The sequence below is a fragment of the Poecilia mexicana genome, unplaced genomic scaffold, assembly GCF_051168715.1.
Source record: "Poecilia mexicana isolate PSO_F unplaced genomic scaffold, ASM5116871v1 scaffold_1, whole genome shotgun sequence".
Lineage (NCBI taxonomy): Eukaryota > Metazoa > Chordata > Actinopteri > Cyprinodontiformes > Poeciliidae > Poecilia > Poecilia mexicana.
The window spans coordinates 6,917,784-6,933,236 of record NW_028263370.1 but is presented as its reverse complement, the minus strand read 5'-3'; positions in this window follow the sequence as shown (position 1 = coordinate 6,933,236).

Genomic DNA, 15,453 nt, shown 5'->3' with positions numbered 1-15,453 from the left:
GTGGCGTAGGGGTTTGATTCGTTGGACCTATGTTGTATGGGACTTTGTCCCCTGCTAGGGTCTCCCATGGCAAATTGGCTTGACTGGTAGAGTCAGGAAAATAAGAAGCTTAAAGTATTTGGTGGCTGGCAAACCACACAAAATGCTGGGATTGGGAAGACCAGTGTGGCCTCCTGGAGCAAGCCCTGGCTGAATCAGGGACTTGGTGTGAGCTCCTTCTTTCCTGAAGTGCCAGATTATCTGACTTTATCCAAGGAAGTACAAAAAAAAAAAAAAACCTCACCATAAGCAGGTGAAAAAGAACCAAGTTCTACTCATGGCAGCATTATGAATTTCTGCAAAATGTAAGCTATACAATCAAGATACCAGAAGCATATTTTTAAGAGACAGGTCAGGAGTGATATTTAAGAGAAGTTGATTATGATCTGCGCTCATGTTCTTTTTCAATACAACACACTTTTCCAGACTAAGACTTCTACATTTGTACATTTTCTTTTTCAGTTTAATTGAAATGTCATTCTGGACATTTATCTAAAGAAAAAACACCATCATTTACATACTCCAGTATTACTACTTGCACAAGTAGAATATTTTTATTTATTTATTTATTTTATGTACTGAGTAACACAGACTATGTCTAAAAAAATCTATTACATAAAGAAAAAAACTAAACTATGGTGTACTAAATAAGGATTCTTTAAACCAACACTTTAAAACCCTTATTTTCAGTATAAAAATTAAAGCAGTGACACAGTCACAAGAGAAATATATAGCTGTAAAAGAACTCAGTTTTTATCTTTTTATGCAATAAATTAAATTAGGACATCACTGACAAAGTGCTTGTTTTGGGATTTTCACCAACATTTAAAATGAACAGATAAAATCAAATACATCTAACAAAGCAATTAGTTTCAGCATCAACTTCTAGGTTGCTGAACAGAACTACAATTGAAATCGACTCAGATGAACAACTCTCCATGCACTCCACCCCATTTTATCTGGCAACATCGACTGTGCTGGTGAAGTATTTCTTATATAGCGGCTTATTGGGGAAATGTTTTTGACCTCTAAATGTGGAAGGCCACTTAGCTCCTGCTGTGCCTCCATGAGGTACATAAAGAACCGGGGTCAGAGGTTGCAGTTAAGCTCTCAGCCAGGGAGAAGGAACGAGGCCATGATTGATGTGGGAATGCAAAAAGGTCAAGCAATACAAGCTCCATCATAAGGTGAGACTTAAAGTGTGATGCAATAAAATACAAACACAAGTGCCGCCTTCACTTGTGTGTTTAATTTTCACCTGGGTGAGAACATTTGTGTTAGCAGAGGCCTAAGCCACCTGTCAAGACACACACCTTCCTCTTTAGACTGTCCATCAATCTCCCTGTCCACTGCTGACACTAAGCAGCTCTGACACATCAAAGTCGCCCTTCTCTTTGCTCTCATTCGTTCCCCTCTGCCTCTTCATCCTTCCATCTCACTTAACATAGACTCAAATTCTCACTGCTTATATGCGTCGTGTACTTCCTTATTGCTTCCTAGCACTCACGCAACGTCATTAGATGACAGAGAAGACACTGGTGATATCACTCACAGCAGGAGGCTGTCCCCCCCATGCTGGGATCACCCTCAAACTGACTGAGGACCTCGGCTTCTTCTGCAGGTTTGAAAACCGGTAATTCACACCTCCAACCGAAAACCGGTAATTCACACCTCCAACCCATTCTCTGCCTCGTCTACTGGTGTGGTCAGAACAACATGGAACTTAACATGTTCGAGACTGTGGAGATGTGTCTACTGTGGACCACTTCTGGTTTCCAGGAAGCCAACAATCTCAGGAACTGAGATGGGCCTCTCAAGTAGACACTGCATCAGAAGAGACTGTACTTCCTGCAGTAACACAAGAAGTATGGCCTGCCAGAGGAGCTGCTGGTCTTCTTCTACACTGTCATTATTCATTCTGTCCTGTGCACATTAATCACTGTGGGGTTGGCTCTTCCGATAAACAGGACAGGGCCAGACTGCAAAGAACAATTAGGTATGCAGAGAGGATGATCTTCTCTCCATCCAGGACTTGCACACAAAAGGGGAGGTTAAAAACTCTGCAGACCCCTCACATTCTGGACACAAGCTATTTAGACTTTTACCTTCAGGCTGTGCTACACCGCATTGTTTGCAAAAAAAACAAACAAACAAAAAAAAAAACAACCATCACAGAGGCAGTTTCTTTCCCCCACCTGTGTCTGATGAACACTTATAGCCACAGTAGTCGACTGCTCTCTTGTGAAACAAAATAAGCATATTTGCACTGACACAACTATCCTTTTCTATCTTTCTATATCCAAATGTGCTGCAAACACATTTACACCCTTTTCCTCTTATCCTTATTCTATTACCTCTAAAGTACATACATTTATATTTTCTGTGTGGCCTTGAAAAGCAAAGTCAAATTCTGTGTTTGTGCGCACAATCTTGGCCAATAAAGCTGATTCTGAAGAGGCTCTTGAATTTCTATTTCACTGTTTCTCAACAATCACTCTAATTATAACCAAATTACTTGCTGGCCAACAATCTCGTCTCTCACAATGGATTCTCTAGGTTAATTTTATGTGAACTCATACATTCACTCCTCTTTGTCTGTTTCCATGTAGCGTTATTATTAGAAGACTGTGAGCAAGTCACTGGGAGGATAAAGCTCTCTTAAAACTTAAAGTGAAGATTTCTGCACAATATACAGAGAAATCCTAACAGATTAGAAGGTCATCCAGTAGTTAAATTGTTTCTGTTACAAAATTAAACAAGTGAAAATTGTGTAATATATGGATTCATTTCACACACAGACATTTTTTCAAGTATGTATTTCCGTGAACGTCTTACGGTTAACGTCTTTCCATAAAATTATTTTCACAAGTTAAAACTGTTAGTATTAGCCGTTAGTCATCATCATCGTCATCAAAATTTACTAAATAAACTGTGAAAAAATATCACATTGTTATTTATATTAAATTCACTTACTGAACTCAACTACTGAGAGAAACCGAGTTTTTGATTATTTTCTTATTTATTGAGATGGATCTCAAGTTGTATGTAAAAAAAGCAAACTTTTAGAACTAATGCAGCTGCAGATATTAAACATAATTGCATTTTGTTCTGCTGAAAATATTTTTTGTGACTTGTTTTCATATGTCCACCAGCAGTTACCTTCATTTCTTCCTCTTCCATTTTTTCACTTTTAACTTCTTAAATTCCTTTCTTCAGCTTCAGCTTCTTGCTCTTCCCTTTAAAGTTTGACGTTTTTTTTTTTTTTCTTTCGAATTTACATTTGATAAGTTCTCATTAGGAATTACAGGCCCACCGCCATTGCTTTAAGGGGTTAATAGCAATACAGACCCTGACCACAAAGGCCTTAATGAAATCAGGAACTGGTTCACCAGAGGTGAGGTAACTCTGAAGAAGCCGCGACACCACTTACAGAAGCTCACACAGCAGAAGTGCATGCGCAATTAAGACCCATTTTCATTCGTGGCCCCTTAGTTCTCTCAGCCAATAAAACTTGATTGAAAAACTCAATTTGTATAAAGCATTTTGCATTTGAAGAGCAAGTAGAAAATTAATGAATTTTCTTGTTTATCAATCCCGTCCCTGCGTTGCTCTTCCTGCCTCTGCGTCGGCGAGTGTGCACGGGCTTGTGACTCAAAGCTGCATATTCACACAAACACAAAATATGACTTCTCTGATTCCCAATTCTTCTTCTTCTTTCGCGTCTCTCTGTGTATTAAAATGTTAATTGAAACGAAGTCTGCCACAAGATATTTGATTATGAGTTAGAGTGTGAACACAGTGCATGTTCGTGAATTTAAGAGCATTTTCCAGTTGTCCTCCCACACACATCCTTTTCCTTGAAGGAGTCGGGCAGTTTATGTGCGGCGGCGCTGAAGCTCGTGGTGACGCACTGAAACGCCGCGCTGGAGAGCTCAGCCTCATCGAGGAAAGTCATTAATTTTTATCTGCTCTGACGATTCAGCTGTAACTTTGCAAATAGCATGGCCCATTCTTACCAGCATGCACACAGCTCACACGGAGACCTGCAGGTGGATATTTGCTGCCTTTTTCCCGCAGACACACACACGAGCAGATGTGTTTCAAAGAATGGGTCACAGTTTTCAGCACTAACACGGTGACATTTGCTGCAGTCTGTCCACTTCTATAAAACTCTGCCTTTCTTATGAGGGGCCGTTTAGGACAAAATTTACGTTTTGTCTCTCACACACTACCAAAAAGTCTCGCATACTCCAAAAAAGTAGCCTCGCATACTCAAAAAAATTACGTTTCGTCTCTCACACACTACCAGAAACTCTCGCACACTCCAAAAATTACGTTTTGTCTCTCACACACTACCAGAAACTCTCGCACACTCCAAAAAAGTAGCCTCGCATACTCAAAAAAATTACGTTTTGTCTCTCACACACTACCAGAAACTCTCGCACACTCCAAAAAAGTAGCCTCGCATACTCAAAAAAATTACGTTTTGTCTCTCACACACTACCAGAAACTCTCGCACACTCCAAAAAAGTAGCCTCGCATACTCCAAAAAATTACGTTTTGTCTCTCACACACTACCAGAAACTCTCGCACACTCCAAAAAAGTAGCCTCGCATACTCCAAAAAATTACGTTTTGTCTCTCACACACTACCAGAAACTCTCGCACACTCCAAAAAAGTAGCCTCGCATACTCCAAAAAATTACGTTTTGTCTCTCACACACTACCAGAAACTCTCGCACACTCCAAAAAAGTAGCCTCGCATACTCCAAAAAATTACGTTTTGTCTCTCACACACTACCAGAAACTCTCGCACACTCCAAAAAAGTAGCCTCGCATACTCCAAAAAATTACGTTTTGTCTCTCACACACTACCAGAAACTCTCGCACACTCCAAAAAAGTAGCCTCGCATACTCCAAAAAATTACGTTTTGTCTCTCACACACTACCAGAAACTCTCGCACACTCCAAAAAAGTAGCCTCGCATACTCCAAAAAATTACGTTTTGTCTCTCACACACTACCAGAAACTCTCGCACACTCCAAAAAAGTAGCCTCGCATACTCCAAAAAATTACGTTTCGTCTCTCACACACTACCAGAAACTCTCGCACACTCCAAAAATTACGTTTCGTCTCTCACACACTACCAGAAACTCTCGCACACTCCAAAAAAGTAGCCTCGCATACTCCAAAAAATTACGTTTCGTCTCTCACACACTACCAGAAACTCTCGCACACTCCAAAAAATTACGTTTCGTCTCTCACACACTACCAGAAACTCTCGCACACTCCAAAAAAATAGCCACGCACACTAAAAAAAATACTAAAATGTCACACACACACAAACGTTAACTTTCTCGCACACATACACTGCTACCAAGCTCGCACATTCACAAACGTTAACTGTCTCGCACACATACACTAACAGCTCGCACATTCACAAACGTTAACTGTCTCGCACACATACACTAACAGCTCGCACATTCACAAACGTTAACTGTCTCGCACACATACACTGCTACCAGCTCGCACATTCACAAACGTTAACTGTCTCGCACACATACACTAACAGCTCGCACATTCACAAACGTTAACTGTCTCGCACACATACACTGCTACCAGCTCGCACACACACACACACAGACGTTTATCTCTCACATACACAAGACTAAAGTTGAACACACAGTACTAAGACTCGTTTTTTGAATGTGTGAGAGCGAGACTTTTTTTGAATGTGTGAGAGCGAAACTCTTTTTGAATGTGTGAGAGCGAGACTTTTTTTGAATGTGTGAGAGTTGTCACGGAAGAGGCGGGGCATAATTTTTGGATCAAACTGCGCATGCGTAGATCCTAAACTATAATTTTCCATTTTTGACTCACTGTATGTTGTATTACTTAGTATATTTGTGTTTTTAAATATATATAAATATATTGAAACTATCTTTCAATAGCTACCTTATATTAAACTATGTTAAGGACAAATGTCAAACATAGTGCAAATATTTTGAAAACAAAGTAAAAGATCTTGCAGGTATATTAATCTCCTTCCTCCTTCATCAGAAATGAAAAATTATAAATGCACACTATGTGTTGGGAACCTGTGTTTGTTGACTGACTTTTATTTGTCAGGCTTACGAGACAAAAGCTGAAAAAAGATCGATTTTCTTCGCTTTCAAAATAACACAAAACAGCGAAAAAAGACCTCCACACCGGACCTCGTTTATTTATGTATGTATTTTTATTTTGATAGCTGCCGATTAAACTGAAAGTTACACATTGACATGATCATATGAGTAGTTTTTACCGAGAAATCGATCAGAAGCGCCGTGAAAATGGTCAGATTCACCGGATCCACGTCTCTGGCTGCAATGCGCGCTCCCGTCACAGGGGGAACAGATTTTCACGGGGGAACAGAATTTCTCACAAGACCTCTTAATAATTCCTGTAATGCTGGCACCCAGTGGACAGATTGTACTACAGCAATTTTGCTATTTTTAATCAATCAATCAAATTCATTTATTTCTATAGCACATTTAATCTACAAGAAAGTTAAACGTTCTATATATATTTAAAATATATATAGCACAAATATACTAAGTAATAGAACATACAGTGAGTCAACAATCGAAACTTAAGGTTTAGGATCTACGCATGCGCAGTTTGATCCAAAAATTATGCCCCGCCTCTTCCGTGACAACTCTCACACATTCAAAAAAAGTCTCGCTCTCACACATTCAAAAAGAGTTTCGCTCTCACACATTCAAAAAAAGTCTCGCTCTCACACATTCAAAAAACGAGTCTTAGTACTGTGTGTTCAACTTTAGTCTTGTGTATGTGAGAGATAAACGTCTGTGTGTGTGTGTGTGCGAGCTGGTAGCAGTGTATGTGAGCGAGACAGTTAACGTTTGTGAATGTGCGAGCTGTTAGTAGTGTATGTGTGCGAGACAGTTAACGTTTGTGAATGTGCGAGCTGTTAGTAGTGTATGTGTGCGAGAAAGTTAACGTTTGTGAATGTGCGAGCTGTTAGTGTATGTGTGCGAGACAGTTAACGTTTGTGAATGTGCGAGCTGTTAGTGTATGTGTGCGAGACAGTTAACGTTTGTGAATGTGCGAGCTGTTAGTGTATGTGTGCGAGACAGTTAACGTTTGTGAATGTGCGAGCTGGTAGCAGTGTATGTGTGCGAGAAAGTTAACGTTTGTGTGTGTGTGACATTTTAGTATTTTTTTTAGTGTGCGTGGCTATTTTTTTGGAGTGTGCGAGAGTTTCTGGTAGTGTGTGAGAGACGAAACGTAATTTTTTGGAGTGTGCGAGAGTTTCTGGTAGTGTGTGAGAGACGAAACGTAATTTTTTGGAGTATGCGAGGCTACTTTTTTGGAGTGTGCGAGAGTTTCTGGTAGTGTGTGAGAGACGAAACGTAATTTTTTGGAGTATGCGAGGCTACTTTTTTGGAGTGTGCGAGAGTTTCTGGTAGTGTGTGAGAGACGAAACGTAATTTTTTGGAGTGTGCGAGAGTTTCTGGTAGTGTGTGAGAGACGAAACGTAATTTTTTGGAGTATGCGAGGCTACTTTTTTGGAGTGTGCGAGAGTTTCTGGTAGTGTGTGAGAGACGAAACGTAATTTTTGGAGTATGCGAGGCTACTTTTTTGGAGTGTGCGAGAGTTTCTGGTAGTGTGTGAGAGACGAAACGTAATTTTTTGGAGTATGCGAGGCTACTTTTTGGAGTGTGCGAGAGTTTCTGGTAGTGTGTGAGAGACAAAACGTAATTTTTTTGAGTATGCGAGGCAACTTTTTTGGAGTATCCGAGACTTTTTGGTAGTGTGTGAGAGACAAAACGTAATTTTTTTGAGTATGCAAGGCAACTTTTTTGGAGTATGCGAGAGTTTCTGGTAGTGTGTGAGAGACTAAACGTAATTTTTTTGAGTATGCGAGGCAACTTTTTTGGAGTATGCGAGACTTTTTGGTAGTGTGTGAGAGACAAAACGTAAATTTTGTCCTAAACGGCCCCTCATACTTTCTCGCTTCCGCTCATATTTGAAGGCCATCTCTCCCGTTGCATTCACCGCCGTTTCAGCTCTGTGTCCTGATTTTCCTCAGAGGAGAAATCACTTAAATTACACAGCCCTCATAATCTTCAGAGGGATCCATTAATTTTGTTTGTTTGTCTGAAGTTATCCACTGTGCCAAACTGGTCATGAAACAGTAGCTACACATCAAATCAGTGTGTGCTATTGTGAATTGCACACTGAATTTAAAATATTGCTTATGCACCACTTCTGTGCTCTTAATTGTTAATGAGCAGCTAACTGTGACCTTTGAACCAAATCCAAAACAAAAACAGTGTTATTACTTAATGTGACAGTTGACTGCCATTTTTGACAGTCAATATATGTTTTGTATATTTTTTCCTACAAAATACTGTCGCTCTTACAAACTTACATTATGTTCCTCATATAGTAAAGCTCCAAGTTATTTATACACCTTACAGATGTAGTTTGAAAGTAGCTTCTTTTTTTTCTCTTTTTTTCCAGTTAACCAATATGTTTTCCTTGACTGGAGGTAATATTAACATTTTGGAGTAGCCCAACCAAAAAACCAATTCAAAATGAACATCTCCCTTTTTCACCAAATTGCTTCCAGTGCTGAACTAGCGCTGCGTCGCATCAGGCCCTTTGGTGGCCCCCAATGGCTGCAGATTGTGGACTGAAGAATGGATGGGGAGTCAGATAGTGGGCAGAGTCACATGTCCAGCTCCGTTCTCAAGCCGTTTTGATAGAATAATCCTTCTCCTTTCCTCCAAATGTATTTTCATATCAGTTTGATCAACTGTGAAGCATGCATAAGAACGTGACACAATAAGAGAAAATAGTTTTGTATGAATGATTTTTTTTTTTTTTTAATAAGAAACAAAAGAAGCCTTTAAACGCAAAACAATTGACAGATTTTTTTGAATATGGTCAAAATCTTGGAAAATTATCTAATATCAAGACAGGACATATTGAAAGAGAACATGGATAAAAAAAATCCATTAACTTTTATAGATTCAACTTCTAGTCTCTTTGAATGCAGCAATGCAGCAGAAAAGTTGGGCTCTTTTTAGTCAAGAATTTTTTTAAAGTTCAGATGCAGAGAAATCTTCATCTTTATTTTTTTTCTTTTTTTTTTCAGATGTGCGCGTTTTACATGTTCAGTACTGATAAAAATGAGTGATGGGATGATTTCAAAGTCAAACGCAGGCTTGCAGCCTTTTAAAACACTTTTAAGAAGCCCTCCCCACCCCGACTCTGTGATCTGTGTGCAGATGAAAGTGGTAGCCTAATGCCTGCTAAGTGACATTTCTCCATCTCTGATGTGCGTCGCTCATGCAGCCAGACAAGGGAATAAGAAACCCCAAGTTGGCATCAAGGAATTTTTCTCTCCCTCCTCCTGCCTCTTTGTATATTGGGTCTTCGTTTCTCCCTTTCTCTCTGTCTCTGCTGTTTTCTGTCTCTCTAGATTTGACAGTTGACTGCATGCCAACCCCCACTTATATTTTTCAAATCTGTTACTCCTTCCAAATCTGATTATTTTGGAGGTAAACACCACAAAAGGGTTTTTTTTTTTAGAGTTGCAGAGCATTTGTTTGCACAGCCTGTTTATCAGCTTTGGTTCATCTCTCTGTAACCTTGAGATAAAATTGTGAATAACTGTGAGTGCCGTTACTGTGCAATTAATCCCAGCGGCGCACACTTCTACGCACACAGACGGTTTTGTGCATCAATGCGTGCGTTTGGGCACACACTGGCACAGTTCTGGCATTAAATCTCTGAGGGACATGCTGTTGTGAATCAGATTGTGACACACCAGTTGCGGAAAATTTGTATTGATTTTATTGCCCATAAAAGATGCACAAAACGGTTATTTTTCTGCTCCTTATCACCATCCGTACTACGTATCCCAGTGCTGCCTTCTAATCACCATAAGTCAACCCCCACGGGGGGAAATAATTAAATTGTCAACTCTCTGTCATTGTAACAGATCTACCAACCAGAAAACATCGGAATACTAACCAGGAATTATTAGATCTCATCTTTAGTGCATGACAAAATCCATCCCTGTTTGTCTTATTAGTTGAGTGTTTGAATCTCAGGTTGCTGTCTACAAGTATCTGTGCAATTTGTTTCATTCAAAGTCATATTATTTTCTGTGGGCAACTTATGATTAACGTCAGAGCAATTATTTGATGTATTCTAAAGACAGATGGTGTAATCTGTATGTGAGCTCACCCTGATGCTTAAGCTTATTTGGTAATGAGGCATTGCGTTAAATGACTAGCAGTGATGTAAATATCTGCCTTTCCCTCTTCAGTTCTTAACTCAAACCTCTTTATGTGAGATAGTAAGACGTCTTGTCTCCCTTTATGTTTGTCGACTGCTTTTTGCATAGATGGACAGAAAATGACCCTAAAAAATAAAGTTCACTTTTTGGGACTTTGTGTGACAGTCTAGTAAGAAGTATTTTTTTATTTTTATTTATTTTATTTTTTTTGTGAAAGCAAAACTGTGCATGGTTTTCACAATGTTTTACAAAGGAAAGTCCACATAGTCAGAGACATTCTGGCTTTTTCTCTGACTAATGTTTTCCTTGTGCATCCTGTCAGTTAAGTGCACACTTATGTCAATTTGGGGTTGCAGTCTTGCCGTACTCATTTCATGGAAAATGGCCTGTACTTGCTTAGCACTTCATCACGTCCAAAGGAGTTGAAAGCACTTCTCTCTACAACTTCCCTGAGGCAGTCTGACAAAGGTGAGATTGGAATGCACCGGGGCCACCGGGCCCTCTCCAGCAGCCCAGGTGAGTAAAGTCCCTGGCCTTAGGACACATCGACTGAGACAGACAAAGCGGGGGTTCAAATCGCCAACCCACCAGTTACAGGGCAAACACTTCCCTCCTGAACCATGGTCATCCACTTTCAGATATCTCTATAGCTTTGTATATAATTTTTTAATGCAGCCCTACTTAAAAAACTCTCTAAAACTTTAGAGAGAATGAGTCAGTTTATTGACTTGGCTTCTTTAAATCCATATAGTTTGCCTTTTATTGTTTTGAAGCATGTGATTGGATCAAACCTTTGTTTGTGACGTTAGAAATTTGATTTGTTGACTACTTGTGTTAAATTGGAAAGGATTAGGACTTCTGAATTAGGAAGAAAAAGTGCATTAAAATTAAATTTGTTATGGCTTGATGCTATTTTAATAAGCTGAAGTAAAGCCACAGCTTTTGCGTGTTTCTACATGGTACACATCTAAGTCTGCAGGAATGTGCTGGAAAAGGGGACTCAAGGAGAAGTTTTTTTTTTTTTTTTTTTTAAAGTATGTTTGTAACATTTAGGGCTGGGGGTGAGAGATGTGCTAAAGCACAAACTTATCTAAAAGTCGCGTGTCGCTAGCCCCTCAGAACAGGAATTTGAAAACCCTGACCGAAGCGGTGGTTTCCTCCGCTTCCCTCGGCTGCCTGAATTTTAAATCCCCCTCTCTTCCTTGCCGTTTCTCTTGTCATCTCTTTAGTTCACTCTGAAATAGTTAATCAGTAGGCTCATATCCAAGAATATTAGTATGGTGTTCATTATGCTTCTGCTCACATAACTTTATGTCCAACAGAGACCAAATGAGCGTACATAGTGAATCTAACGAACAATTTGTCCTTTTGGCACAGCACGTATAATCTTTATTAGATTGAGCCGTAACATGGTATTGGCAGCAATTAGACCCGGGAAGGAGTCTCTGCTGTAGAGGTTAATAACTGCAGTGTGTATGTGTGAAGCTCCGTTATGATAAAAAGGTTAGTTGTATTAGGGATGGTGGCTGTGGGCCAAGCCACAGACAGAATTGGGGCTGTAAGACCGTGCATAGAGCTCTAAAGAAAGCATTCAGACTGGAAAGACGGGGTGTGAAAGCAGTCTCCAATCACTGAGGTAAAAGGAAGCTGATGGTGTCTTGTGACACTGTTTTGTGACCATAAGTAAATTTTAGAGCACAAAAAACTTGACAGTTTAGATATCATCTCCTACATCAAGGTTATTGGTTCTAAACAACTGCATTCCACTTTTTCTAAAGACTACGGGACTTTGATTTCCAAATGAATTACAAACTTTACTTTCGGATCTCACTAAGCAACAGTCCAGTCCGTTTTCTACTCAGCCCAGGTAAAACATTTCTGATGTTTCCGGTTCAGGAATGGCCTGACATGAGTAACGTGACAGAAGAGACTGCACAGTAAGGACACATTTACAGCATAAGAAAAAATACTGTAAAGTTTATAAAAAATTGCATATTTAGATTCAAAGGAATTTACAAGTTATTAGGATAACTCCCTGTGTTTTCTTTTAATGCTGCTTATTTAAGGTGATAATTTTGATTATCTACAACGCGTGCCTGAATATTTATGCACAAAAAACAACAACAACAAAAAAATAACCCAGTGTAAATAAAAACAGATATAAATAGCTTTTGAGTTTGTCGGTTGGATTGATGATTATAAAGTCTTAACAGCTGCTGTAAGTAAGTAAGTAAGTAAGTAAGTAAGTAAGTAAGTAAGTAAGTAAGTAAGTAAGTAAGTAAGTAAGTAAGTAAGTAAGTAAGTAAGTAAGGAAGGAAGGAAGGAAGGAAGGAAGGAAGGATATGCAGTAACAATCCACTGTGCAAAGCTTCTAGGATGTAGAAGTCTCTCACTGAAGTAGCTCTCGAGATCTGCAACGGCTTTATGCATGGGGTGAAACACATTATCCAAGCGTGGTGTTATTTTTGCCAGAGCCCTGTCTCCCACCACTGGGTTGATGGTAGGGTGTCTCCTGATGTTTTAAACAAACCGCTTCCTCTCAGCTGCAGGTAAGTTGCAGTTCCAGCAGTCTGAAAGGTGTGAAGCTTAGAGGAAGAAAAGCAGGCATGGGTTGAAGACACAGTGAGTCACAACAGGGATGATCGGGCTGTGGGAGAGGGAAGAGTTTGATTAAATTTCTTGAACTGATTCAGATCATTCCCCCATCCCACATCTCCTACAGAGTTTTAAAAATAAAATGGACAAATAAAGACAAATACTAAAAATCAAATAATTCTAAGTTAATGTAAGGAGTGTATTGACATTTATTAGTGCTCTTATTAGTACTTGATATTGGTAAGTAGTTAAATATAAGTACATATACTTATATTTAATACTGGTATTCTGTTTTTATATGTTTGCTGTTGATGCATCCCAAAGTTATATTAAATAAAATCAGTGTTAATGTAATGTTTTATCTTTAGAGACTCTAAAATTTAGTGTATCATCATTTCTTGGCCATTAACAAAACAATATTCTAAGATATGAAGTCTTGAAACATTCAATTATATGAGTAATGAATCCATAATATGAGTTTAATTTTCTGAAATGAGACAAAAACACGGAACATTTTCTTTTTACATTATTCTATTCTTTTTCAGATTTCTTTCTACTTTTTAATGCAGACAACACGTTTGTATTTTTACGTAGCCACGAGAACACAGTTCTTTACAGTCACTAGTGTATTGAAAATATGATTGAGTTGATGGCCAAAAATGTCCACATCTTTTTGAGAGTATACAGGAGTAAAGGAAGTGTTTGACTGTGGTCTCAAAATTGCATTGTTACGGATATCAGCAGGCAGTTGGAGCGCTGGTCGGTTACATTGGGATGTAACTGAATGTACGGGTGGATGTGTGAGTCAGGCATTGAATGATCAAAGATGTGTATGGAAGAACAAGCACATAAACATCTGAGAGATTTCAGGGGAGTCAGTAATTTTGCTGGTCTGATTAATTATGCAGAAAAGCTGATTTTTGCATTTGGTATTCAAGGTGTTTTACCAGGCTGAAATGTCAAGAAAGAGTATTTTTCAAGCAAGTTGCTCTACATGAAAGATCACTGATGCAAGCGTTTGCTGAATCATTCAGGAAGCAGTGGTTCAAAACCCCTTACAGCTAAGTATTGGTTTTGTACCATTTGCTAGTTCATTTTTGAAAGACATCATTTTTTTATATAACACTGCATGAAAAAGCCTACAGCGAGCATATTCACTGAAATGAGTTTTTAACAGCTGGAGAAATCTTCTTGGAAGAAGAACTTATCTCATTAAATAAACTTTATTTGGAAAAAAGAATGTTAAAAGCAATTATGTTTGTTAGAATGTTTTGAATGGAAAACATAAAATGTAACCTTTTCGAAAGACACCTCAGCAAGGTTATTAGAAACACTGTAATACAACGAAAAAAATAAAAAAAATACACAGCTTATCTTCAGAGAGACAAAAGGGGGTGCTTTGCAGGCTGCGATTCATAAATGAGGCGTTTATGGAGACGCGTTCGTACGGCGCAATAATACAAATATCAATAACAGAAATGTCAAATGTATTAACAGCCCATGATTATATCTTGAGTGTGTCAATTTCATTTAATGAACTTTTTTTTTTTTTTTTTTTTTTTACATCCCTCAAGATGTCTATTTTCACACTAAATTAATTAAGTGTTAAGAAAAACAAACATGAAAAGAATTCCCAGAACATCTCCATGAACACGTTCTAATGCAGTAACAACACCAGAGAGTCAATCCTTCACGGCTCGCACACGTGTAATCACACACTTCAGTTTAGTTCCCCCAACCCTATGAAGGAGTCGTAGGTGAGACAGGACCTGAGTTATTTGAGATATGGAGACATGAGCCACAACTGTCAGCTTAAGATGCAAATAGGTTCTTGGTAGCAGAGCCAGAGACATCCAGCTGCCATGGCTGAGGCCATTTGAAGTTGGAGCTTTATTGCCAAAGATGTGATCAAAGGCATGCTGCCAGGAGAGCTCCATCTTTGTCTGGCTCTTGATCTCTGTGTCTTTCTCCCTCTCTCTCTCTCTCATTTATTTTCGAACAGTCACATGTACGCCAAGCTGACGTTCTTTCATCAACTGAAAAGAATTAAAAAGGGAAAAGAGGCAATAAGAACAGGAGACATAAAAACAGAGTCACACAGGATGAGATACTATCGTCCCTTGTGTTTCTAGCGATACGTTAGCTTGACATTTTTGACTGGATTTTTAAAAGCACAAGTGTTTTCAAAATGGGATTAACATATAAGAACCAGGTTAAAATCAGACAGAGATGTAACATGTCTGCACTGTAATATTTTCATTTCATTCAGAAAGCTTTTAAACAGCCAAAGATTTCCTGAAACGTTAATTTCCTGGAAATCGAGTGCTTAAGTGAAACTTACTTGGAACTTTGTAATCACTTTTCTGGATCCTATTTAGTGATTTTTTGGAACTTACTGGATACAGAGTTGTAGCCAGTAAGTTCCAGGATGCAGGATGCTTGAAACAAAATGTACACCTTGTCAGGCAGGAAAGCAAATTAAGAAGTGTCAATTACAGCATCTTC